Source organism: Gymnoscopelus braueri (assembly GCF_963280865.1).
Source record: "Gymnoscopelus braueri genome assembly, chromosome: 12".
In the NCBI taxonomy this organism is placed as follows: Eukaryota; Metazoa; Chordata; class Actinopteri; order Myctophiformes; family Myctophidae; genus Gymnoscopelus; species Gymnoscopelus braueri.
Genome location: NC_137614.1, coordinates 37,706,996 through 37,721,995, shown reverse-complemented (window position 1 = coordinate 37,721,995; position 15,000 = coordinate 37,706,996). Strand labels below are relative to the sequence as shown.

Here is a 15,000-nt window from a genome sequence, read left to right as displayed (position 1 = left end):
AGGCTTGTTTTGGGGGGGTTAATGCTTAGCTTACTTCAATGAATTAACTTGACTTAAGGTTTAGTCTCATGTGGTCGTCAGACACACTGTCTAACATCATCATTTCCAGTAACGCAGGCTTATGTCCAGGTTTTGACAGAGAAAATCTCAGATAAGCCTCTGTTTGGCTGGGAGACAAAAACAGAAATCCATTGGTTGTTCTAAGGAGGCCGGTAATTGGTGAATTCACAATTGTTTTATTTTGTCTTGGGGGGGTGGTCCTTAACAACTTTTATTAACAGTGTCTAATTTTCAAACTGTTAGTTTGATTATGGTTAGGCAAAGTTAGTCTGGTTAAGGTTACGGTTAGGTTTAAGTTTAGTTTTATGTCAAAACACAGCATATTGGAAGGTCTGCATTTGATTCGTACAATATCATAAACAAAGGCGCATTTCTTTTTGTAACTACTGTATCTAGGACTTTACTGTGCGATCAGGTTGACTTGTTCCGGCAGAACTTCATATAATCTGTGTGTGATGAATCTGAAATCACAGAGAACGGCACACAGTGGAATTCTCTCCGTTAATGTATCCATTTGTAACTCAGAGTGTGTCCAGATGTAACCAAATGGACCCTAGTGTGTGTATGGCGTGCTTTGTGAAACTGTTGGAGTACAAACACACATGGAGAGTTCAGAGTTGCTCCATCAGTCTTGTGCAACACAGGATTTCTAAGTTTAGACTGCATCACATGATATACTCTCTGTCCCCACCTCTCTCTCTCTCCCCCCCTCTCTCACTCCCTCTCTCTGTTTCTTTCATCCTCTCTCTCTCTCTCTCTCTCTCTCTCTCTCTCTCTCTCTCTCTCTCTCTCTCTCTCCATGCTCTTTCTCTCTATATCTTTCTCCATCGCTCTCTTCGTAATATCATCTCTCTTTATCTCTTTGTCTCTCAGTTTCGCTTTCTGACTCTCTTTCTCTCGCTTTCTGTCTCTCTCACTGTCTCCCGCTCTCTCTCTCTCTCTCTCTCTCTTTCTGTTTAAGTCTCTCACTCACGTTCTCCGTTCTCTATCATTCCTCTCTCACCACCACGTTTCAATCAGTCCTCTTTCTCTCGCTTTTCCCTCTCTTCTCTCTCTCCCTCCTTCGCTCGGAGGAATCTACAGCTGTCAACCCCCGCCCCCTACCCGAGCAGCTGGACAGACAATTCACAGTGTGTCTTTAGTGTGTGTGTGTGTGTGTGTGTGTGTGTGTGTGTGTGTGTGTGTGTGTGTGTGTGTGTGTGTGTGTGTGTGTGTGTGTGTGTGTGTGTGTGTGTGTCTAGATTGCCTCGTTTGTCTCACCAAGCTATTTATGGTGTTTCTCGTAGCTTAGCGCTAACAGTACTCTTGAGTATACAGGCTAGCGTGTGTGGTTGTCATCAAGTCGGAGTGCAGCAATGTGTGTGTGTACTTACTTTACTTTATTCGTTTATTTTGACGGGATGCCGCATATTAATGTACAATACATATCGATGTAATATAAATACACCGGATTTGGCAAAGATGCTAATTCACATCTGCAGTCCCCACAAAAAATATAAAAGCAAGCAGACAATAGTACATAACACAAAAATAGAGTACATAACACAGGGAAAACAAAGCATAAATACAAAAACAGAGGTACAAAAGGCGCAAAGTGTGTATGTGTGTGTGTGTGTGTGTGTGTGTGTGTGTGTGTGTGTGTGTGTGTGTGTGTGTGTGTGTGTGTGTGTGTGTGTGTGTGTGTGTGTGTGTGTGTGTGTGTACACATGTATTACTATATTTCTGAGGGCCAAATGTCCCCACCAGTAAAGTAAAGTTTGAGAAATGGAGGACCTGTGAGGACCAATTGTTCCACAAGAGAAATGGTTGTTTTATGTTTAAAAAAATATGATTTGGCATTCAGTTCAGGATTCAGGTTGGGTTTAGGGTTAGGATTGGACATTTAGAGGTTATGATTAGGGGTTGGGGATGGAGTTATGCCTGATTTATACTTATAGTAGTTGCGTGTCTGTGTCACCCAAGCGTTAAGGTAAAAAATGAGGGGGGAAATGGTAAAAGTGGCATTTATGAAATTGCCGTCCTAACAATTTTGATGTCCTCATCCTCAAGTGTTATAATAATAACAAGGTGTGTGTGTGTGTGTGTGTGTGTGTGTGTGTGTGTGTGTGTGTGTGTGTGTGTGTGTGTGTGTGTGTGTGTGTGTGTGTGTGTGTGTGTGTGTGTGTGTGTGTGTGTGTGTGTGTGTGTGTGTGTGTGTGTGTGTGTGTGCGTGTGTGTGTGTGTGTGTGTGTGTAGAAGGGATTTACAACGATGACAGGTGTTGGTAAAGAGGGAATTGTTTCCAGGAATAGAGTGGAACGCTGTTTTAATTCTAGCGAGACTGCTGCTTACTGTTCACTACATGAATGAATCAACGTTACGACTACCCCTGGAGTCACTCACTCATGCTCACACACACACACACACACACACACACACACACACACACACACACACACACACACACACACACACACACACACACATTACATAAACATTCCTTCTACGCTTATCATTCTCCAGCTCCAGCAAGTGTTGAAATTAGCCTGAAGCCTGAAACTACACTCGACGGACTGCATAACGTGTGAACACATGCGCGCGTGCACGCACGCACACACACACACACACACACACACACACACACACACACACACACACACACACACACACACACACACACACACACACACACACACACACACACACACACACACACACACACACACACACACACACACAGGTTAAATATGAAATATGTAGCATGTGTAGTTGACACTGAGTGACTTGCAACTTTTTCACCTTTACCTCACGTGTGTGCGTCCGTGTGTCCATGCATAGTTGTGTCGTGAATTTTGTGTATTGTAGGCTACAGATTCTGGAAAATACCCAGACGACGGCAAGAACTTAAAAATGATTTCCTGAGCAAACAATGGGGACCAGTGATTGGTCATTCATGTTTCAGTCTTGCTGCTGGTCACTGGGTTCTGTATGTGTGGTAAAAAATAGCAGATAAACAAGCTCACAATAGGGTTGCAATGTGAGGCGTTGTGAGCTTGTACATCGGATATTTTTGGTGAAGATATTTAGCCCTTGGGAATCAACAAAGTATAGGGTATAAGTGGTTAATAATGAGCAGTGAGTTGGAAGAGCAGAAATTGACACAAAAAGTGGATTAAAAAACGAAATATTATAGACATTTTCACCGATATTTTCAGGGTAAATATCAGCACAGGTTTGTTTAACAGATACACAGGAATGATCCAAAAATTACTAGAAATGCTCTGATATGGGATATTAACAAAACGCAAGAAAGGCAAAAATAGTTTTTAGAACACAAACGATGTGAGCAGAAACACAGACTTCCTCAGAAATCAGTCATTTATCACATGCGGAACCGCAGATGGAGGCATAGTTAACGACTAGATTTCATGCAACTCTGAGAGTGTACAAACGTAACCAAATGGACCTGGAAGGATAAACTAACACTGAGGAGTTTACTGTGCAGAATGTGACTGTGTGTCACAACCCCTCAAAACCCTTCCAGGAATGAATGCTCTCGAAAGAATAGCATGACCTGTTAGCCAAGCACTCCACCTCCACTGACCCACCGGAGGCTTTCACTGACCAACAGCAGAGGAATGTGGCTGTAGCCCAGTGTTGATTTTGAAAGCAAATTTTGATTTAGTTTTAGTCTTAGTCTTTTGAATAAAATTCCATTTAGTTTTAGTCATATTTTTAGTCATCTGAAATGTTTAGCTTTTGTCTAGTTTTAGTCGACTAAATATCATATGATTACATTCGACTAAATCTACAGTTGATTTAGTCGACTAAAAAAATGAATTGTGGTGGTGCCTTGATGCCGTCGTAATGGCTGATTTTACACTTAGTTGCATGCTGAAAATAGCTGATCTACAAGCTTACAAGGCGTCGCAGCGCGACGCGTTGTGAGCTTGTAGATCTGCTATTTTCAGAGCGCAACACCCGAGCGCAACCAAACATAAAATGTATTGTCTTTTAGTTCTACTGGATCTCTTCTCCACTAGTCCCTCCCTAACATTTTAGTTTAGTTTTTATTTGTTGACGAAATTGGCAATATATTTAGTCTTAGTTTTAGTCATCATAGCTTAGTTCTTATTTTGTTTGTATTTAGTTTTCGTCAGTGAAAAAAGGTAGTCGACGAAATGTTTTGTCATGGTTTTAGTCGACGAAATCAACACTGCTGTAGCCTACTGGTTTGATTGATTGATTGATTGACATTTTTATTAGGCAAAAGAATTGTACTGGTCAGCTCCCAGTGTTCAACAGTACACTGTAGTTGTACTGGTCAGCTCCCAGTTACTAACAGTAGATTGTGGTTGTACTGGTCAGCTCCCAGTACAATATAGCAGAAGACACTGTGGTTGTACTGGTCAGCTCCCAGTACAATATAGCAGAAGACACTGTGGTTGTACCGGTCAGCTCCCAGTACAATATAGCAGAAGACACTGTGGTTGTACTGGTCAGCTCCCAGTACAATATAGCAGAAGACACTGTGGTTGTACTGGTCAGCTCCCAGTACAATATAGCAGAAGACACTGTGGTTGTACTGGTCAGCTCCCAGTACAATATAGCAGAAGACAGTGTGGTTGTACTGGTCAGCTACCAGTACAATATAGCAGAGGACAGTGTGGTTGTACTGGTCAGCTACCAGTACAATATAGCAGAAGACAGTGTGGTTGTACTGGTCAGCTACCAGTACAATATAGCAGAGGACAGTGTGGTTGTACTGGTCAGCTCCCTCAAAGTGACAAACAATAGAATACTGTGGTCACACTCAAAGTTCCCAGGTATGAGACTGTGTAAGTACTGTTCTCTCCAAACATATGGAGGTAGAGATTAACACAGTTCACAAAACAGCAATGACAGAAGCATGTGCCCCAAATCATTAATACTAATAACAGTTTATTAGTTTATTAAAGCTACAATTAAGTTTTATGTCAACCGCCTGAACTAATAAAGATGGCAGTGCATAAAGAGGACCACAATGGATATAAATGTTTATCCTCAAACTGCTGTAACCTGTGGGTTTCAAATCAAATCAACTCACATGTGTTCAATCCGGTGCGCCAGCTGCTTCAGACATGGTCAACCAATACAATACTGTAGGTGTCCTAAATGTCTCAATGGAAGAGTAGGCAGACCACTAGCCTCTTTCAAAATTGGCCTGAAAAAAAATCTATCAGGAGATAAATGCAAATTCCCATAGAAAGGAGGTATCATTCACAGCCAACCTTTTTTACTTTTTCTCCTTTGAACATAATGTATTTGTTAATGACATATTGTGTTACGTTGTTATGCTATGTTCATTAATTGAATACATCCATCCACCGCATATGTGCTAGTTATATTCTATTAACATACTCTATCTCGATCTTATATTCATTCAAATAAGTCCCGGATTCTATTTTGGCCAATATCATAATTCAGATGGTAACATATGCACAGTCAGTTTCTCAGTGTTCATTTAGCCATTTGTACATCTGAGAGTGTACACATATGTAACCAAATGGACCCTCACGGGTCCATTTGGTTACATATGCGTACACTCTCAAAGTTAGAATAACAGTCAGGGTTGTACTGTGTGGTAATTCCTGGCGGCATTGTTGTGTGTTGGCTGCATGTTGAGTTGCAGCAGAGTTCAGGGTGAGAGAGGATTAGATGACTTCATCATTTGTCAGAATGGTGTGCTTCACTACACTGTGTGAGTGAACACCCTCCAGCTGCACCCCAACACAGACACACACACACTCACACACACACACACACACACACACACACACACACACACACACACACACACACACACACACACACACACTGGTTTCCCAACATCAAACACATTCTCTGCATAGCCCTAAGCAGATAAAAACCACTCAACAGAGCAGCACACTCAAAGGAACACTCCCTATCCCTGCTCTGACACACACACACACACACACACACACGCACGCACGCACGCACGCACGCACGCACGCACGCACGCACGCACGCACGCACGCACGCACGCACGCACGCACGCACGCACGCACGCACGCACGCACGCACGCACGCACGCACGCACGCACGCACAAGCACAAGCACAAGCACACACACGCACACACCCCAACGTTCCCATATCATCAGACACAACACACCTGCCGCCCTGTCTCTCACCACACTAATGTTTGACTGCTAAGAAAAACAAACATTAGTGACACATTTCTGACAGTGTGTGTGTGCGCGACTGTGCGTGTTTGAGTCAAGTGTGCATGCGTGCCCTCACGTACGCGCATGTGTGTGTGTGTGTGGTGTGTGTGTGTGTGTGTGTGGTAAAATAGATCATTCTTTAAGTCAGTTTGATCCTGCCCTGACATGGGTGGGGTTCACATAAAATACAAATGCCAGGAAGTTTACACAATGTGTGTGTGTGTGTGTGTGTGTGTGTGTGTGTGTGTGTGTGTGTGTGTGTGTGTGTGTGTGTGTGTGTGTGTGTGTGTGTGTGTGTGTGTGCGCGCGCGTGCGTGTGTGTATCTTTAGCGTGTAATGACGATGAGCATTAATGCAACTGTTTCCTCAGTCTTAGTCAGAATGCGAACTGTCAAAAGAAAATTACCACTTGAGCCACAGCATATTCTGGGGGACCATTCGCTGAAAATTGCACAATGTGTTTTCAAGCAAGATATTTGGTGTAGATGGAAGAAAGATCACACTAAGTATAAGTCAGGTACATTCTACTAAGAATAGGTGTCACATTTGGGCCTTTGACAATAAGTTGGAATTATTAAATACCGTAACGTGTTTGGATAGAGAATGAAGTGCAATAACATGCCGTAAATCTATCTATGTATGAACTAATGAATGAATGTTACTTTAACCAACAAATGATTAGCTCATGAAACAACAACCGTCTTAAGTTGCATGGTGACAGACTGATAGCTACCTAACAGAACAACAATGACATCAAAGGCTTTCTTGTTGACAAAAACGATAGCAGACATGTGCTTATCAAAAATCAGCCTGCAATCTCATTCTGTGTCTAAAAAAAGACAAATATGCTTCAAGGTAGGCGCCACGATTTTGACCAAACTTTGGCCAAACCCAAATGGCACATTTCACACCCAATCTGAACTATTTTTTTGTTTGTTTAGAATAAACATCTAGAATGACACTTTTGCATCTTTTACACAGTTATTGAACAAGTCCAGTTTGGGTCAAACAACATTTAACCTAATCTAAAATTCAATTTAGCAGACAAACGTTCTAATAGAAGATGCAAACTCAGCAGGTTGCTGCAGCACTCATGTGTACAAACATTTGTCTCAACGGCCATATTAGAGTAATAAACAATGTAGTGATTTTCAATTACCTCTACCTACATAGCGCTGCCGGACAATTGACCAAATGGCATAGAACAGTCAATGCAGCCTTTAAAACGAGCAGCTTCTGTCTAACCTCATGTACATACTGTACCAGCTCGATTATGCTACGCGTAAGTAGATATCTTAGATTTTTTACATTTTTTGCTGTTTATTTTTTCTCTTTATTTAAAATTATTTCTGAAAATAACAAAAATTATGGAGCTGTGATGTGACAATAAAATAGATTTATTTCAACATTATGTCACATCACATTACACTATCCAAACGTACAGACGTTCTAGTCTCTTCTTTCAACATAACGTCAATGGAATTGCTCAGCCCTGCCTAACACTAGCGACTTTAAAGTCTCATTGAGTGTTTTTTCCACACTGTGTCAACATGAACGACAGTGTTTAAAATGTAGGCTGACATGTACTAAAAACACTGCTCGCGCACAACAGGGACAATCTGTGCTAATGAGTCAAAATGAGCCTGGTGTGGTCCATTTAGGTCAGGGCGAGGTTGTTCCTGCCAGTAAGTGTGGTGTTTATACACTGAACACAAGTCGACGGGGGAACACATCTCCGCACAACAGCGGCCCTATCTGAGCCTCTGACAAGAGAAGGCCTGCTATTAGCGGAGCGCTACATAGACGTTAGCACACAACTATGTAGATAATGACACCTTACTGACAGCTCTACATCTGCTTACATCCCCTTCTCCTCTTTACATGCTCTCTCTCTCTCTCCATCTATTTCTCACTGTTTGAATACCTCTCTCTCTCTCTCTCTCTCTCTCTCTCTCTCTCTCTCGCTTTATATATATCTCTCTCTGTTTCTATTTTTCTCTCTCTCTGGCGGTCTCTCAGACTCTGTTTCTGTCTCTGATTACCTTTCTTTTTTTCTTCTGTTTTCTCTTCTGCCTTTCTCTCTCTTTGTCTCTCTCATTGTCTATCTCTAATTCCCTCCCCCCTCTCTCTAATTCCCTCCCCCCTCTCTCTCTCTCTCTCTCTCTCTCTCTCTCTCTCTCTCTCTCTCTCTCTCTCTCTCTCTCTCTCTCTCTCTCTCTCTCTCTCTCTCTCTCTCTCTCTCTCTCTCTCTCTCTCTCTCTCTCTCTCTCTCTCTCTCTCTCTCTCTCTCTCTCTCTCTCATTCAAAGGCTGTTTTAAAAGGATGGCACATTGCCCAAAGCAGGTTATGAAATTAATCCAACAATAAATCTGTCTCTCTCTTTCCTCCACAATCTTCTGTACTATCTGTGTGTCTAACGTCTAATTTATGCCTCAGTGAAAGACACGGTGCTCAGCCAAAATAACATGTGCCACCTTCACCTTTCCAAATGAAAATATGTTTTTGTAGAATGACATTGATATTGATTTAAATTGATAAATCATAACTGTCGGGCACAAAACTCGTATCCCCATATTTAAACTTTTTGTTTGTTGTAAATGAATTCCCTACTTGTAGATCTTGTACATTTTTGCTATCTGAATTAATTTTACGTGGAAAGTGAAAGTGGTAAAGTGTGCGTGCATGGGCTTTATAAATATTATTGAACCAATGAAAAGTATTAACAAGAACTTGTGACTAAATAATAACTACATTGGATCCATTGGAATACAGGTTATTATTTTCCATTTCCTAAAAAGTAAAGTTTTCTAGGTTTCCACCCGACAGCGACATAATGTTGATTGATTTTTTCTTTTATTTTCTGTGTTTTTTTTTTTGCCTTTTAAGCTGCAGTGAGGATTCAGCACAGAGCCCTGTAGCTTCATGAATATGCACAACCTCACTCCCCTGTCTGCACACACTACAAAAGACAAGCACATTAAAATTCCTGCACACACTCACACAGTGCCATGGACACACGCACACGCACACACACACACACACACACACACACACACACACACACACACACACACACACACACAGACACACACAGACACACACCGACGCACACGCACACGCACACACGCACACACACACACACACACACACACACACACACACACACACACACACACACACACACACACACACACACACACACACACACACACACAGCTCCAGACAGATGGGAGATGCTTTTAGTTAGCCATGCAGCTCTGTCAGTTTGTGTGAGGATGTGTATTATAAACACCATCCACAATAGAGCACCGAAGTCCTGACGTCACTCGTTCATCCCCAGGTTTGCGGAAGTAATTTCTCTATGGAGAATAACATTGGGTCATCTTAGAATCGTCTCATATAAGAATTGTGGTCCAAAAATAAACACCGCGTGTCGGCGTTATTGTCAGGGAGGAGGTTCTGTATCGTTTATGATAGTCAGTCACTTATATTTGATACAGTCTGTTTCTGGCGAAAATGTAACTAATTCGGCGGAAGTAACATTAGCGTTTTCTCACCGTCAGTTGATGCTTCATATCCATAAGAGTCAACCCGCCGTGGTCATTTGTTTATTTTTGGAACACAGTTCTTATTTGACGCGATATTAAATACGTCTATGGGATTCAGAACGGGGGTGGAAAACTGCGAACCAGGTAGACAAACAAAGGATGTGTAAATGACGTCAGACTTCGGCGTTCTATGAACAGTACAGTCTGCTGTCAACACAAATCCTCCTGTTCACTGTAAGTATAAAAATGGACCACTGTGGCTTTAAAAAAAAGTAATTGGGTAATTTCTTTACACTCTCAGAGTTAAATTCAGATTTGCATGTGTTCAGAGACACACTTTTTTTCTACCGCAACCTCAGCCAAGTTAAGGCAGGTCCGGTGCGTCACAGCTGAGCGGGACACAGCAGCAGCAAGTGAAAGAACACACTGGAACAGCTCGGACTACTTTGAGCCTTTTCGTGAATAAAGGTGCTAATATAACACAAATGACTGACATTTTGATTCCTCAGAATCATGACAACTCTTAAAGGGGTAGTTCACCCCCCAAATAACTTTTTTTCTATTGATTACTCACCCCATGGAGCCTTGAATTCATGGATATTTATTTGTTTTTGTCGCATTCCTTCCTTTATTATTTGATTATAATAAATTTAGCCCCATTGATTCCGGTAGGAGACACAAATGCATTTGTGTCTCCTACCGGAATCAATGGGGACACATTTATTATAATCAAATTATTGGCTTAGGAATGTGACAAAAACAAAAAAATATCTATGAATTCAAGGCTCCAGATGGTCAGTAATCAATAGAAAAAAAGTTATTTTGGGGGTGAACTACCCCTTTAACACATTTGAGCGCAAACTGTTCAAGCTGCTAGCCTTAAGTTTCATGTCCTACCTGGGATTTGATCTACAAACATCCACCACTCTTACAAGATGGACTCCCTACTTGGCAGTACTGCTTGGTATATGTTGAACTGGGGACCCCTCCAAAATAATAATATTTGAACTGGAGACCCCCCACCCTGACAAGCCCTTGGAATGTAGGAGTTGAGGCATTTACATTTTCGGTTCCACAGATAAATATTGTGAAAATAGCAGATAGTCGATCTACAAGCTCACGACGTTGTGAGCTTGTAGATCGGCTATTTTCACAATGTTTGCCCGTTTCTTATATTATTTGACAATTTGGCCAATGTTTGACCAGTTTTTATAGTGCCGTTTGTTGATTACTTTTGATGCAGTAATGGTCTCTTTTTTTTTTTTTTTTGGTATTAAAAATGTCCTTAAAAGTCCTTAAATTGCCACTTCACTGTCATTTGGGCCCCCCCCCCCTCAAATATGTGGGGGTCCAGACCCACAGGTTGAGAACCACTGTCCCAGAGTAGAGAGACCAACTCTAAACCCCTGCAGATGTGATAGTTATATTGTATTCACATACGTTTTATTTAATGAAATAAGTCCTGCATTGCAGCTTTACAATTCAAAGATTCACAATAAAAGAAAATGAAACAGAGTCATAGGTGAAGATAAGTGTAGCATTATTAACCGCATGAACCCTAGCATCCCCATTCTGGGGGTTAACAACATTATCAGATCTCAGATCTACAGTTGCAACGTGACACGTGCCGAGCTTGTAGATCGGCTATTTTTGGCAACAAGATGTGGTGCACAGGGGGAAAGGGGAGCAGACTGAGTATAGAGCCCTGGAGCATTGGTTCTCAAAGTGGGGTCCGGGGACCCCCAGGGGTACTTGAGGGGGTTCAAGGGGGTACCCAGCAAAATGTGTAAGTATAGCATCAGAATAATTATGACCTTTTATACTTTGGCTATTCAAAAATAGCAGATATACAAGCTCATAGCGCGGCACCGAGTGCCGCGCTATGAGCTTGTAGATCTGCTATTTTTGAAAAATCTTGAAAATGTGTGCAAATCTTTGAATATATATATTTATACAGCGAATATTTGTAACTCAAATCTTTGCTTCTGGGGGGTCCCTGGGACAAAATATTTTGAGATGGGGTCCGCGGCCAAATACATTTTGGGGGTCCTTGACATGAAAAAGTTTGAGAACCACTGCCCCGGAGGACGCCGGTCAATTACAGTAGGTATATAGGGTTGAAGAGTTTAATGTCACATAACCGAACAGAGGGTCATGTGGGCTCATTCATACTTTGCTGCGCCAAAAAAAGAACGTGTCGAATTTCAGTTAGAAATGTGTTATTGTCGTCCAGCCTCACGGCCGCCACGTTCAAATCGGGTATGTGACACGGTCGTGCAGCGGAGTGTAAATCTTAAGACCCGCCCTGTCATCCCCACAGTGGGAGTCAAGGGGCCAGGAAAAACACAGGGGTCTGGACCAGGGTCTCGTTAACCCCCCCCCCCACCAACACACACACACACACACACACACACACACACACACACACACACACACACACACACACACACACACACACACACACACACACACACACACACACACACACACACACACACACACACACACACACACACACACAGTCTACAGAGGGAGGGGATAACATTTGATTCCATTCTGGTGTCTGTGCTCCACACGATACAGGGAGAGAGACAGACAGAGAGACACAGAGACACAGAGAGACAGACAGACAGACAGACAGACAGACAGACAGACAGACAGACAGACAGACAGACAGACAGACAGACACAGAGAGACACAGAGAGACAGACAGACAGACAGAGAGACAGACACAGAGACACAGAGACACAGACAGACAGACAGACAGACAGACAGACAGACAGACAGACAGACAGACAGACAGACAGACAGACAGACAGACAGACAGAGACATAGAGACACAGAGAGACACAGAGAGACACAGAGAGAGAGACCATAGGGAGTCATAAACAGTCCCTGCTGGCCAATTGGACAGCGGTCATATGGCAGGTTAATCCAACACTAATTGATTTGACACAGCCCTAAAATCTAAAAGGTCACTGTTACCTCGGGGCAATGCCCTGCATAGCACTGTGTGTGCACATGTGCATGGAAGCACACAGACACAGACACACACACACACACACACACACACACACACACACACACACACACACACACACACACACACACACGCACACGCACACGCACACGCGCACACACACACACACACACACACACACACACACACACACACACACATACCAGTGCTGTGAGGTCCCTAGGAGGGTATTGTATGACTTTAGCGTTACATATCAAGTGATTTCATGCACCTAGAGGCAGGACAATTGGGCCATTTGTTCCTGAGTTCAGAAATAGCCCTCTCCTTCACTGCCGTCTACCATTTCTAACATGACTGCGGATGCTGTTAACCCCACAACAACCACCAGGGGTCAAATCCCAGCAGCTTGAGACGCTGTCTCCCTACTGTCTGTCTCTCCTATACTGTCTCCCTCTCAGCATTCCTACTGTCTGTCTCTCCTACACTGTCTCCCTCTCAGCTTTCCTGCTGTCTGCCTCTCACGGTCTCTCTCTCAGCTTTCCTATACTGTCAGTCTCTCCTATACAATGACTGTCTCCCTCTCAGCTTTCCTAACGACTGTCTCTCCTACTCTGTCTGTCTCTCAGCTTTCCTACAGCCTGCCTCTCCTACACTGTCTCCCCAACAAGCTTATATTTAGCGAGTGCTGTAGCCTTTAATTAGCAAACATTCTCAACTTCATGTCTCCACTGTACCGACATCCCTTTAAACACGTGGAGAAAGGTTCTGTTGTGTATATTTAGCATTTCGCTGTTTCGGCTCAGAATACAAATGTCCAGGCTACAGTCTTCAGACAATGTATCTTCCCAAAGAATTCATTATGATAGAGAATGAATAGGTCAACTGATGAATGACAGTTAAATCAGGTGTGTTTCTTTTATTGTGAAAGTGCACAGGTGTTGCCCAGGAGGGTTAATAAGGCGTGCTGGATATCTAATGCCTAGCATGGAACTATTAGTTAACAACAGTAGTAGTAATAGGTAATAGGCATGTGTGGAATAAATGTACATCTTGCCTGTTCATAGAAAAGAGAAGCGAAGCGAAGAGAAGAGAAGGAGTTTGAGAGGAAGGAGAGAGACAAAGAGAGAGAGAGAGAGAGAGAGAGAGAGAGAGAGAGAGAGACAGAGACAGAGACAGAGACAGAGACAGAGAGATTAACTAGAAGAAAAAGAGAGATTCGTGAGGGATACAAAAGAAGGAGCCAGTGTCAGTTGGCCTGGATGGACAAACGCACATGTAACCAGACCCTGTAGCCTCGGACATGACCTCACAACACACACATACACACACACACACACACACACACACACACACACACACACACACACACACACACACACACACACACACACACACACACACACACACACACACACACACACACACACACACACACACACACACACACACACACACACACACGCGCGTGCGCACGCACACACACGTTGCTGTAAGTGGAGCCTGGTACACTGAGTGCATGCAGGCTGTCAGAAGGGGTCATGTATTGTAATCCTCCAGACTGAGAACATACACATTTAACCCTCTGTTTATGGACTGCTTAATACATACTCTATATATTCAATCTATTGTACTGTACATGCTGGCTTCAAACTACGCACACTGGAGTTCAACTGTAACCTAGAAGCTAATCAATGACATCCTTTAGTTTTTCGGAAAACTGAGGAAAAACGACTGTCATGGTACAATCAAAAGAAGGAGAACTACAAAATAATAAATACTCCACTGTCAACAAAAGCTACATTGTTCTAATCCAATGTGTGTGTGTGTGTGTGTGTGTGTGTGTGTGTGTGTGTGTGTGTGTGTGTGTGTGTGTGTGTGTGTGTGTGTGTGTGCGTATGCGTATGCGCGTGCGTGTGTGTGCGTGTGTGCGTGCGTGCGTCTGTGTACTTATTTTGGTGGCTCAACGATTTGGTTACTCAAAGACTCAACCATTATTCAACCAATCAGCATAAAATCTAAGGTTATGCAGAGAGAGAGAGAGCCTGCTGGCACGTTGACACTCTTGTTCTGTTCCTACAATTCCCACGATGCATTACTGTTTTGCGGTAAACACACGGTAACAAGGATGTAAAGGTAAAGGTTGTAGTTGTAACATTCACACATTGTGCCCCGGGTGGGTAAACAGCTCAGCGTTTCAGAGACACACAC

At 42.9% G+C, this 15,000-nt stretch overlaps 1 protein-coding gene across 4 annotated transcripts in view; it reads right to left on the bottom strand.

Annotated features, from left to right (window-relative positions):
* Positions 1-15,000, bottom strand: part of hdac7a (histone deacetylase 7a) — an 86,797-nt gene that overhangs the window by 51,146 nt on the left and 20,651 nt on the right. The window lies entirely within an intron of this gene.